The sequence below is a fragment of the Gobio gobio genome (assembly GCF_949357685.1).
Source record: "Gobio gobio genome assembly, chromosome: 18".
NCBI classification, from domain to species: Eukaryota; Metazoa; Chordata; class Actinopteri; order Cypriniformes; family Gobionidae; genus Gobio; species Gobio gobio.
The window spans coordinates 14,977,987-14,992,438 of NC_137111.1; positions in this window are offsets into that span (position 1 = coordinate 14,977,987).

Below are 14,452 nucleotides of genomic sequence, written 5' to 3' on the forward strand. Positions count from 1 at the left end.
CAATCTCCACCAAACTCGGTCAACGTGAAACGGAAGCTTAACGCATTAAAAATATTTAACGCAAATAACGCAGCGTCCGTTTTTATATCCATTTTTGCTTAGCGTTACATGATCACGCTCCTATTCATGTAAATGCTTCCAAGCGCGACAAGACACAAGAGAGCGCGCTGTATGCCAGTGTCCTGTCTGTGTGGATGCGTCTCATGTCAGCTAATCAAGGGACACTGACACACACACACACACACACACACACACACACACACACACACACACACTCGACGCATAGATAGACTCGCGTCAGTTTCCTGCTCACATCGAGTTCTCTTTTGCTCTTGAACAAACAATAACACAGAGGATTTTGAGTATTCTCATATTAGAGTCTTAAATTAGTTAAATAACGTCTTAAATGAACATTAAAGAGTTGTGAGGAAATGAGATGCGCGGGACCGCGCGTGAGATCCGCGGTTGTTCTTAAAGAGACAGGAGCACTGATGATGCCTGTCATTAAAGTTCATCACAGAACAACGGGAACAGAGAAAATTGTAGCTTTAATGATGATTCATCTATATTTCATTTATAATTTATGCAGTTAAGGATGGTTTGATAACTATTACATTTCTGTATAACAGGGAAGGCCATGGGTAAATATAACATTTATTATTTTGGGTTTATGTAAAGATTTTTTTAAAGCTACACTGTGTAACTTTTTTAGTCTATTCTTAGCTAAAAACACTTAGTTCTTTCAAAAATATATGTGCTCATTAATGTATATTTACTTCTTTCAAGTAATAAAGTATTCTCGTAAGTTTATAATATGCCATTGAAAATACATAAGGTAATGGGATCTAACGGTGGTCGCTATGTTGCCCCTCCATCTTGAAAGTACATTAGCCAAAGAGGGACATACCCGTAAATTCAAGCTTCGCCTTTCTCGTTTTAACCGGTTTTAACACTGTGCGCGTCAACTTGTTCAGACTTGTCTGGTGCATGCGCAGAGAGTTTTCATCTCAGCAGCTCCAGTAACAGAGTTATACAGAGTTTTCCTGGCTTGTTTATTCCTCAAAAGTCTGTTTTTCCTTGTGTGGTATTTCTGTGCGTTAATAACTCCGTAAGTAATAATAGTTATTGTCATTGTAGATGTGTTTCAGAGTGTGTCATCGCGTAATTCAGTTGATGTCACCTCAGAAGTATTTTTGTGTCAACATACAATAGCGTAATGCTCACCTATTTGAATAATCATTCAGTTATTAACAATGTTTATTCGTTTATAGAAAATATTTGCTTGTAATGTATGTTGATGGAAAAATGTATCAGGTCTGATCGGCATATTAACACTTGTTATACAGAGCTAAACCTGCGCACACACTTTTGTAACCGGACACCGCTTGTTAGTAGCGGCAGCTCAGCTCCTTTTAATGCAGCTGCATTTAGCGCCTATATATGGTACAATAAGCTCTGGTTTACGGTTACATTATACAAATGTAACTTATAAGTATAGTTATACAGTTCTTAACTGTGTATATTCTGTCATGTCATTATCATGTATATTTAGTGTAGTGTAGGGGGATAGCATGTACAGTTTGTACAGTATAAAAACCATTAAGTCTATGCAATGTCCTCTGCTTTTCCTTCCCCTCCCCCCCTCACTCTCACTTTCTCACTCTGTGTGTGTGTGTGTGTGTGTGTGTGTGTGTGTGTGTGGCCACCAACTGGCAGCAGGAAGTGTGTAACTTTCAAAAATGTTAAATCACTGTCTTGTTTTCCCCCGATTTACTTCAAACTTCATCAGTATAATGACAAAACATGGCAGATGTAGACATACGAATGGATTCCTGATATTTTAAATACTTTCTACTTTACAGTCATTAGCTCTGACCAACAGGAAGTCAGATATTTTGGTTTGAACGTGAATATTTGTATAATTCCTCTTAGAATGCTTGAAATTACTTGAAACTCAACACACACATCAGAGATGTCAGTCAGTGGAAATGGGCAAAGCCTCAGAAATGGGTGTGTTGGAGGGGTGTTTATTACAACATAATCATGGTTTATGAAGACATTTCATGTGTTCCCGTAAATCAAAATAGCTTTAACAGCATACTAAACAATTTTTTAATAAAAATGTAAAAATGCAGAATGTTTTCTGTGATGGTAGGTTTAGGGGTAGTGTGTGTGTGTGTGTGTGTGTGTGTGTGTGTGTGTGTGTGTGTGTGTGTGTGTGTGTGCGTGCGATATGTAGGCTTAGGGGTAGTGTAGGGGGATAGAATGTACAGTTTGTACAGTATACAAACCATTAAGTCTATGGAATGCCATCTGCCTGTCTTTCCCCTTCCCCCTCTCTATCTGTGTGTGTGTGTGTGTGTGTGTGTGTGTGTGTGTGGGGGGGGGGGGGGTCTCTCTCTCACCCTGTGAGTTTGTGTTTGTGCCTTTCTCTCAGTCCTTCCCCTCCCCCTCACTCTCACTCTATCATTGTGTGTGTGTGTGTGTGTGTGTGTGGGGGCATGTTTTTGTGAAATATCAGGACACAAATGTGTATAATGACATGGGTATGACATAGGTATTACAAAAAGAGGGTGAAATATGAGGACGTTCCCCATGTCCTCACTTTTCAAAATGCTTATAAATCATACAGAACAAGGTTTTTTTTCACAGAAAGTGAACTGCACAGTCTCCTGTGAGGGTTAGGTTTAGGGACAGGGGCAGTGTAAGGGGATAGAAAATACGGTTTGTACAGTATAAAAACCATTACGCCTATGGAATGTCCTCACATTTCACAAAAACAAACATGTGTGTGTGTGTGTGTGTGTGTGTGTGTGTGTGTGTGTGTGTGTGTGTGTGTGACTTTCTCTCTTGATGATCATAATTTAACCCTTTCATATAGGCTATCACAAATAACTATCACTTGAAATAAAAACGTCATGTAATGTGTTTGCCAAGATCATGTATGATGCACATAAATTAATTATTTACTGATATAATATAAATGTATTAAAACATAAATTTCACATGATTTTATAAAAGTGGCTATTTATAATAAACTTACAATAAATGTAGACACGCATCTTACTCTTACCTGACACTGATATTAAAATCATCTTTGCAGTTTCTGTGATTTGGCTCCATTTATACATTTTTTATTAAAAAAATGTTATTGGACCACCCATATTGAAATGAAAGCATGTTTTATGGTGCATAAGATTGGTGCACAAACGGTAGCTAAGGTAGCTCAAAAACACATGAAGAGAAGTGTTAGAATAAAACAACATCAGCATTCGAATGGTATTCTGAACTGATTCCAATTTGACCTTTGACATAATCTGACATGAAATTCATATAAATTTAATTTATCTCATAGATGTGGCTGTTGTGGTTTGTGGTCATAGCAGCACCAACTGCTGCAGTTAATGTGGTGAATTCAGATGACTTTGACATAGTCCTTTTATATTTTCCCATTTTAAATGCCTATTGCCTGCCGTGCACAGTTAAACTGATGCCACCGGGGTGGCGGTGCCACTGGCTTGGGCCCGTCATCGCTGCTCGCAGCTTTAATTATTATTCTTCTTCTTCTTCTCCCAAATGAATCGCTTTTTTGGGGGCCTAAACATGCTCGAAAACTCACAAAACTTTCAAAACTCGTCCAAATTGGCGAAAATTTACGTCTGTTATGGTATTCAGAATTTGGCGTGGCAAAATGGCTCGACAGCGCCACCTAACGTAGTGCCCCTCCCGCTACGTTTCATGTAGAGCTATGAAATTCGGTATACACATGTAACAGCCCAATACCTACAAAAAAGTCTCCACGTGCAAAATCTGAAAACAAACAGGAAGTCAGATATTTTAAATTTTTTGTTGCAAAATGTGCCATTTCCAGACGTTGTACTTTAACGAACTCCTCCTAGAGATTTAATCAGATCAACATCATATTTGGTCAGTCTAATTTAAAGGCCTTTGCGACGTTAAATTGCGAAGATCTTGAGTTTTCCCTGAAGGGCGTGTCCGTGGCGGTCTCGCCAAATCTGATGTTTCGCCATGAAAAAGGAAGTTGTTGTAACTCGGACATACAATGTCTGATCTGCCACAAACTTCACATGTTTTATTAGAGTCCTTGCCTGAAAACATCAACATGCCAATATTCAGTGACAGTCATAGCGCCACCTGTGGGCAACAGGAAATGGCATGTTTTACGCTGTGATTAACTCCTCATTGAGATGTAACCAGATCAACATCATATTTGGTCAGTCTAATCTAAAGGCCTTGGTGATGTTATATTGTGAAGATCTTGAGTTTTCCCTGAAGGGCGTGTCCGTGGTGGCCTGACAAAGTCTGATGTTTCGCCATGACACAGGAAGCTGTTGTAAGTCAGGCATACAATGTCCGATCTGCCCCAAACTTCACATGTTTGATAAGAGTCCTGGCCTGAAGACATCTACATATAAGTTTCAGAATTAGGCGTGGCAAAATGGCTCCATAGCGCCACCTACAACATTTCAACTAAGTGCCCCTCCCGCTACGTTTCACGTACAGGTATGAAATTCGGTAGACACATGTAACAGCCCAATACCTACAAAAAAGTCTCTTGGTACGAAATCTGAAAACCAACAGGAAGTGAGATATTTTGATTTTTCTTTACTAAATTGTTGCAAATTTTCCCATTTCCAGATGTTGTACTCTAATCAACTCCGCATAGAGATTTGATCAGATCAACATCATATTTGGTCAGTCTAATCTTAAGGCCTTTGCAACGTAAAATTGCGAAGATCTTGAGTTTTCACTGAAGGGCGTGTCCGTGGCGGCCTCGCAAAATCTGATGTTTCGCCATGAAACAGGAAGTTGTTGTAAGTCAGGCATACAATGTCCAACCTGCCACAAACTCCATATGTTTGATAAGAGTCCTGGCCTGAAGACATCTACAAATAAGTTTCAGATTTAGGCGTGGCAAAATGGCTCCATAGCGCCATCTACAACATTTCAACTAAGTGCCCCTCCCGCTACGTTTCACGTACAGGTATGAAATTTGGTAGACACATGTAACAGCCCAATACCTACAAAAAAGTTCCCTGGTACAAAATCTGAAAACCAACAGGAAGTGAGATATTTTTATTTTTCTTTACTAAATTGTTGCAAATTTTCCCATTTCCAGATGTTGTACTTTAATCAACTCCGCCTAGAGATTTAATCAGATCAACATCATATTTGGTCAGTCTAATCTAAAGCCCTTTGCAACGTTAAATTGCGAAGATCTTGAGTTTTCACTGAAGGGCGTGTCCGTGGCGGCCTCAGAAATGTCGTTGTTTCGCCATGAAACAGGAAGTTGTTTTAACTCGGACATACAATGTCTGATCTGCCCCAAACTTCACATGTTTTATTAGAGTCCTTGCCTAAAGACATCAACATGCCAATATTCAGTGACAGTCATAGCGCCACCTGTGGGCAACAGGAAATGGCATGTTTAACACTGTGATGAACTCCTCATTGAGATGTAACCAAAACAACATCCTATTTGGTCAGTCTAATCTAAAGGCCTTGGTGATGTTATATTGTGAAGATCTTGAGTTTTCCCTGAAGGGCGTGTCCGTGGTGGCCTGACAAAGTCTGATGTTTCACCACGACACAGGAAGCTGTAGTAAGTCAGGCATACAATGTCCGATCTGCCCCAAACTTCACATGTTTGATAAGAGTCCTGACCTAAACCCATCTACATGCAAATATTCAGTAAGTCTTAGAGCTACCTGCTGGCAACAGGAAATGGCATGCTTTATACTATAATTCACTCCCAGAAACACTTTTAAATATGCCATGAAATCCCAAACATGCTAGTACCACAATAAATCTTGCAACACGTGGATACGTGCTACTGTATGTGATTTACGCCATTAAACAGGAAGTTGTTGTAACTCAGGTATACAATGTCCGATCTGCCTCAAACTTCACGTTTGATAATAGTCCTGACCTGAAGACTCTACATGGCAATATTCAGTTATAGTCGAAGCGCGACCTGCTGGCAGAAGGAAGTGTGGCACATTGAAGTGAGTTAGCCATATTTCTCCTATATTGACCCGCTTAAATGCATGTCGCCCACTATTCACTGTTTTCCTGAGGCCACCGGGTGGCGGTGCATGTGCGAGGGCCCTTTCATCGCTGCTAGCAGCTTTAATTATTATTATTATTATTATTATTCTCCCAAATGAATCGCTTTTTTGGGGGCCTAAACACGCTCGAAAACTCACAAAACTTTCAAAACTCGTTCAAATTGGCGAAAATTTACGTCTGTTATGGTATTCAGAATTAGGCGTGGCAAAATGGCTCGACAGCGGCACCTAACGTAGTGCCCCTCCCGCTACGTTTCACGTAGAGCTATGAAATTCGGTATACACATGTAACAGCCCAATACCCAGAGGTGGACAAAGTACACAACTCCATTACTTGAGTAAAAGTAAAAGTACTACTGGTCAAATATTACTCCATTACAAGTGAAAGTTGTAAAGATAGATTTTTACTTAAGTAAAAGTACAGAAGTACTTGCTTTTAAAAGTACTTAAGTATCAAAAGTAAAAGTAAACGCATTATTTTATTATTGTTGCATTGTTGTATGAATGGACAATGTTCCATCATGGTGGTTTAAGCCAGTCATGCTCCATCTGACATGCTAGCATACCTTGAACTCATTTAAATACTTGTTTAAAAGTTACAAAGCTCTTATCAAAGTCAAAATCATACTAGAAAAGAAAGGTTTCTACATTGTGTTTATTTGACAGGATTATGTAAAACACATTTCTGAAAGGACTTTAGTTAACATTATTAGCCCAACTACGTTTGCAACTAACATCATTGTGGAACGTTAGCTATGCGTTAGCGCTGTATCCACAAGGCTATGGCAACTTGGCGGGTAAATATATAAAAATCATTTGACCGACCATACTTAATAGCCTACCAGTGTTAATTTTGACCGCAAATTGTGATTTAGTTTTAGTCATAGTCTTTTGACTATAACATTTTAGGCATCTGAATTGTTTTAGTTTTAGTCTAGTTTTAATTAACTTTAATACAATTTTAGTAGATTCAATAGACAAAAATTCAGTACTTGTGGTCTGGCGTCTGAGAGGCAGCTTTCTGTGTGCACTTTCGTGTCGTCGCACTTTTTCAGACTTATCCACGTCTGCTCTTCTGAATTTTAACTTTTAAGTATGACCATGGCGTGCACTGCGTCTGGGAACTGCTGTCTTCTATTTTGCCATCAATTGGTTAGTGTTCAAAAAATACTTGGAAATCATTTAACTTTATGTGATCCTACAAGAGTGATTACTGTTAGGCTGTCTGCAAAAAAACAAACAAAAACAAAAACAAATTACGTTTTAAAGAAGAAAACAAATCATCCATTGTCTTTCAAAGCGGCTACGACTTTCTACTTCGAGGGCCTTGATAGAAATGTAGTGGAGTAAAAAGTACGATATTTGTCTTTCAAATGTAGTGAAGTAAAAGTAAAAGTTTCCAGAAAAAATACTACTCAAGGAAAGTACAGATACTCAAAAAGAGTACTTAAGTACAGTACTCAAGTAAATGTACTTAGTTACTGTCCACCTCTGCCAATACCTACAAAAAAGTCTCTACGTGCAAAATCTGAAAACCAACAGGAAGTCAGATATTTTTAATTTTTTGTTGCAAAATGTGCCATTTCCAGACGTTGTACTTTAACGAACTCCTCCTAGAGATTTAATCAGATCAACATCATATTTGGTCAGTCTAATCTAAAGGCCTTTGCGACGTTAAATTGCGAAGATCTTGAGTTTTCCCTGAAGGGCGTGTCCATGGCGGTCTCGCCAAATCTGATGTTTCGCCATGAAAAAGGAAGTTGTTGTAACTCTGACATACAATGTCTGATCTGCCCCAAACTTCACATGTTTTATTAGAGTCCTTGCCTGAAGACATCAATATGCCAATATTCAGTGACAGTCATAGCGCCACCTGTGGGCAACAGGAAATGGCATGTTTTACGCTGTGATTAACTCCTCATTGATATGTAACCAGATCAACATCATATTTGGTCAGTCTAATCTAAAGGCCTTGGTGATGTTATATTGTGAAGATCTTGAGTTTTCTCTGAAGGGCGTGTCCGTGGCGGCCTGTCAAAGTCTGATGTTTCGCCATGACACAGGAAGCTGTTGTAAGTCAGGCATACAATGTCCAAACTGCCCCAAACTTCACATGTTTGATAAGAGTCCTGACCTGAAGACATCTACATATAAGTTTCAGAATTAGGCGTGGCAAAATGGCTCCATAGCGCCACCTACAACATTTCAACTAAGTGCCCCTCCCGCTACGTTTCACGTACAGGTATGAAATTCGGTAGACACATGTAACAGCCCAATACCTACAAAAAAGTCTCTTGGTACGAAATCTGAAAGCCAACAGGAAGTGAGATATTTTGATTTTTCTTTACTAAATTGTTGCAAATTTTCCCATTTCCAGATGTTGTACTTTAATCAACTCTGCATAGAGATTTAATCAGATCAACATCATATTTGGTCAGTGTAATTTAAAGGCCTTTGCAATGTTAAATTGCGAAGCTCTTGAGTTTTCACTGAAGGGCGTGTCCGTGGCGGCCTCAGAAATCTGATGTTTTGCCATGAAACAGGAAGTTGTTGTAAGTCAGGTATACAATGTCCAACCTGCCACAAACTTCATATGTTTGATAAGAGTCCTGGCCTGAAGACATCTACATATAAGTTTCAGAATTAGGCGTGGCAAAATGGCTCCATAGCGCCACCTACAACATTTCAACTAAGTGCCCCTCCCGCTACGTTTCACGTACAGGTATGAAATTCGGTACACACATGTAACAGCCCAAGACCTACAAAAATGTCTCCTGGTACGAAATCTGAAAACCAACAGGAAGTGAGATATTTTGATTTTTCTTTACTAAATTGTTGCAAATTTTCCCATTTCCAGATGTTGTACTTTAATCAACTCCGCATTGAGATTTTATCAGATCAACATCATATTTGGTCAGTCTAATCTAAAGCCCTTTGCAACGTTAAATTGCGAAGATCTTGAGTTTTTACTGAACGGCGTGTCCGTGGCGGCCTCAGAAATTTCGTTGATTCGCCATGAAACAGGAAGTTGTTGTAAGTCAGGCATACAATATCCGAACTGCCCCAAAACTTCACATGTTTGATAAGAGTCCTGACCTAAACCCATCTACATGACAATATTTAGTTAGTCATAGCGCCACCTGCTGGCAACAGGAAATGGCATGCTTTATACTATAATTCACTCCCAGAAACACTTTTAAATATGCCATGAAATCCCAAAAATGCTAGAAACACAATTAATCTTGCAACACGTGGATCCATGCTACTGTATGTGATTTACGCCATTAAACAGGAAGTTGTTGTAACTCAGGTATACAATGTCCGATCTGCCTCAAACTTCACGTTTGATAATAGTCCTGACCTGAAGACTCTACATGGCAATATTCAGTTATAGTCGAAGCGCGACCTGCTGACAGAAGGAAGTGTGGCACATTGAAGTGAGTTAGCCATATTTCTCCTATATTGACCCGCTTAAATGCATGTCGCCCACTATTCACTGTTTTCCTGAGGCCACCGGGTGGCGGTGCATGTGCGAGGGCCCTTTCATCGCTGCTAGCAGCTTTAATTCTTCTTCTTCTTCTTCTTCTTCTTCTTCTTCTTCTTCTTCTTCTTCTTCTTCTCCCGAATGAATCGCTTTTTTGGGGGCCTAAACACGCTCGAAAACTCACAAAACTTTCAAAACTCGTCCAAATTGGCGAAAATTTACGTCTGTTATGGTATTCAGAATTAGGCGTGGCAAAATGGCTCGACAGCGCCACCTAACGTAGTGCCCCTCCCGCTACGTTTCACATACAGCTATGAAACTCGGTATACACATGTAACAGCCCAATACCTACAAAAAAGTCTCTACGTGCAAAATCTGAAAACCAACAGGAAGTCAGATAATTTTAATTTTTTGCTGCAAAATGTGCCATTTCCAGACGTTGTTTTTTAACGAACTCCTCCTAGAGATTTAATCAGATCAACATCATATTTGGTCAGTCTAATCTAAAGGCCTTTGCGACGTCAAATTGCGAAGATCTTGAGTTTTCACTGAAGGGCGTGTCCGTGGCGGCCTTGCAAAATCTGATGTTTCGCCATGAAACAGGAAGTTGTTGTAACTCGGACATACAATGTCTGATCTGCCCCAAACTTCACATGTTTTATTAGAGTCCTTGCCTTAAGACATCAATATGCCAAAATTCAGTGACAGTCATAGCGCCACCTGTGGGCAACAGGAAGTTACATGTTTTACGCTGTGATTAACTCCTCATTGAGATGTAACCAGATCAACATCATATTTGGTCAGTCTAATCTAAAGGCCTTTGCGACGTCAAATTGCGAAGATCTTGAGTTTTCACTGAAGGGCGTGTCCGTGGCGGCCTTGCAAAATCTGATGTTTCGCCATGAAACAGGAAGTTGTTGTAACTCGGACATACAATGTCTGATCTGCCCCAAACTTCACATGTTTTATTAGAGTCCTTGCCTTAAGACATCAATATGCCAAAATTCAGTGACAGTCATAGCGCCACCTGTGGGCAACAGGAAGTTACATGTTTTACGCTGTGATTAACTCCTCATTGAGATGTAACCAGATCAACATCATATTTGGTCAGTCTAATCTAAAGGCCTTGGTGATGTTATATTGTGAAGATCTTGAGTTTTCACTGAAGGGCGTGTCCGTGGCGGCCTGACAAAGTCTGATGTTTCGCCATGACACAAGAAGCTGTTGTAAGTCAGGCATACAATGTCCAATCTGCTCCAAACTTCACATGTTTGATAAGAGTCCTGGCCTGAAGACATCTACATATAAGTTTCAGAATTAGGTGTGGCAAAATGGCTCCATAGCGCCACCTACAACATTTCAACGAAGTGCCCCTCCCGCTACGTTTCACGTACAGGTATGAACTTCAGTAGACACATGTAACAGCCCAATACCTACAAAAAAGTCTCTTGGTACAAAATCTGAAAACCAACAGGAAGTGAGATATTTAGATTTTTCTTTACTAAATTGTTGCAAATTTTCCCATTTCCAGATGTTGTACTTTAATCAACTCCGCATAGAGATTTATTCAGATCAACATCATATTTGGTCAGTCTAATCTAAAGGCCTTTGCAACGTTAAATTGCGAAGATCTTGAGTTTTCCCTGAAGGGCGTGTCCGTGGCGGCCTCGCAAAATCTGATGTTTTGCCATGAAACAGGAAGTTGTTTTAACTGGGACATACAAATGTCCGATCTGCCCCAAACTTCACATGTTTTATTAGAGTCCTTGCCTAAAGACATCAACATGCCAATATTCAGTGACAGTCATAGCGCCACCTGTGGGCAACAGGAAATTACATGTTTAAAACTGTGATGAACTCCTCATTGAGATGTAACCAAAACAACATCCTATTTGGTCAGTCTAATCTAAAGGCCTTTGTGATGTTATATTGTGAAGAGCTTGAGTTTTCCCTGAAGGGCGTGTCCGTGGTGGCCTGACAAAGTCTGATGTTTCGCCATGACACAGGAAGCTGTAGTAAGTCAGGCATACAATGTCCGATCTGCCCCAAACTTCACATGTTTGATAAGAGTCCTGGCCTGAAGACATCTACATATGAGTTTCAGAATTAGGCGTGGCAAAATGGCTCCATAGCGCCACCTACAACATTTCAACTAAGTGCCCCTCCTGCTACGTTTCACGTACAGGTATGAAATTTGGTAGACACATGTAACAGCCCAATACCTACAAAAAAGTCTCTTGGTACAAAATCTGAAAACCAACAGGAAGTGAGATATTTTGATTTTTCTTTACTAAATTGTTGCAAATTTTCCCATTTCCAGATGTTGTACTTTAATCAACTCCGCATAGAGATTTAATCATGTCAACAACATATTTGGTCAGTCTAATCTAAAGGCCTTTGCAACGTTAAATTGCGAAGCTCTTCAGTTTTCACTGAAGGGCGTGTCCGTGGCGGCCTCGCAAAATCTGATGTTTTGCCATGAAACAGGAAGTTGTTGTAAGTCAGGCATACAATGTCCAACCTGCCACAAACTTCATATGTTTGATAAGAGTCCTGGCCTGAAGACATCTACATATAAGTTTCAGAATTAGGCGTGGCAAAATGGCTCCATAGCGCCACCTACAACATTTCAACTAAGTGCCCCTCCCGCTACGTTTCACGTACAGGTATGAAATTCGGTAGACATATGTAACAGCCCAGAACCTACAAAAAAGTCTAATGGTACGAAATCTGAAAACCAACAGGAAGTGAGATATTTTGATTTTTCTTTACTAAATTGTTGCAAATTTTCCCATTTCAAGATGTTGTACTTTAATCAACTCCGCATAGAGATTTTATCAGATCAGCATCATATTTGGTCAGTCTAATCTAAAGGCCTTTGCAACGTTAAATTGCGAAGATCTTGAGTTTTCACTGAAGGGTGTGTCCGTGGCGGCCTCAGAAATTTAATTGTTTCGCCATGAAACAGGACATTGTTGTAACTCGGACATACAATGTCTCATCTGCCCCAAACTTCACATGTTTTATTAGAGTCCTTGCCTAAGACATCAACATGCCAATATTCAGTGACAGTCATAGTGCCACCTGTGGGCAACAGGATATGGCATGTTTTACGCTGTGATTAACTCCTCATTGAGATTTAATCAGATCAACATCATATTTGGTCAGTCTAATCTAAAGGCCTTGGTGACGTTATATTGTGAAGATCTTGAGTTTTCCCTGAAGGGCGTGTCCGTGGCGGCCTGACAAAGTCTGATGTTTCGCCATGACACAGGAAGCTGTTGTAAGTCAGGCATACAATGTCCAACCTGCCACAAATTTCATATGTTTGATAAGAGTCCTGACCTAAACACATCTACATGCCAATATTCAGTTATTCATAGCGCCTCCTGCTGGCAACAGGAAATGGCATGCTTTATACTATAATTCATTCCCAGAAACACTTTTAAATATGCCATGAAATCCCAAACATGCTAGTAACACAATAAATCTTGCAACACGTGGATACGTGCTACTGTATGTGATTTACGGTATTAAACAGGAAGTTGTTGTAACTCAGGTATACAATGTCCGATCTGCCTCAAACTTCACATGTTTGATAATAGTCCTGACCTGAAGACTCTACATGGCAATATTCAGTTATAGTCGAAGTGCCACCTGCTGGCAGAAGGAAGTGTGGCACATTGAAGTGAGTTTGCCATATTTCTCCTATATTGACCCGCTTAAATGCGTCGCCCACTATTCACTTTTTTCCTGAGGCCACCGGGTGGCGGTGCATGTGCGAGGGCCCTTTCATCGCTGCTAGCAGCTTTAATTAGGGCCCGAGCACCGATGGTGTGAGGACCCTATTGGATTTCGAAAGTTTATTATTATTATTATTATTAGGGCCCGAGCACCGATGGTGTGAGGACCCTATTGGATTTCGAAAGTTTTTTATTAGGGCCCGAGCACCGATGGTGTGAGGACCCTATTGTATTTCGAAAGTTTATTATTATTATTAGGGCCCAAGCCCTGAAAGGGCGCAGAGCCCTATTGTTCTTCCTCAGATTATTCTTTGTTTTTTTTTTTTTGTTTTTTTTTTTTTTCGACTTCTCGGGTACTTTTGGGGCACTTAACATGCTCGAAAACTCTTGAAACTTCGCACAGGCGTCGGAATGCGCGGCCATCAGAGCCGGGCTGAAGCTGGTACCCGGGCGTGGCAGGGGGGCTCGACAGCGCCCGCTTAAGTGGGGTCTGAAAACTTGGTCCATATATCAAACACACTTGCACGTACATGTATGAAACTCGGTACACATATAGACCTCATCGGGCCAAACAACTTTCGTGCTCATAGTTATGCGTCAGCCCAACAGGAAGTGAGCTATTATGGGTTGTTCGGAAAACGCATGCTCTGGAATTTAATATACTCCTCCGAGGCCATTGTTTCGATCATTGCCAAACTCGGTCAGCATTAAGTGAACATATCCAGGATGCTAAATTGCGAGCGGATTTTTGATATCTCGAAAAGTCTGGCCGTGGCGATGCAACGAATTTATGGCGAGAAAAGGGAAACAGGAAGTGTGTTTTAACTTGTGCAAACATTGACTGGTTTGGATGAAACTTCAGCTGTGTGTTCGTTGTAAGAGGCCGATCACATGGATATGACTTTTGTGAGTCAAAGTTATAGCGCCACCAACTGGCAGCAGGAAGTGTGTCACTTTCAAAAATGCTTTGAATCACCATCTTATTTTCACCAGATTTATTTCAAACTTCATCAGTATAATGTGAAAACATGACAGATAGAGACGTATGAAATGGATTCCTGAAATTTCAAATACTGTTGCCATGGCAACGTGTCAAAATTTAATAATCTTTTGGCTGTTTTGAGGCTCTTAGCATG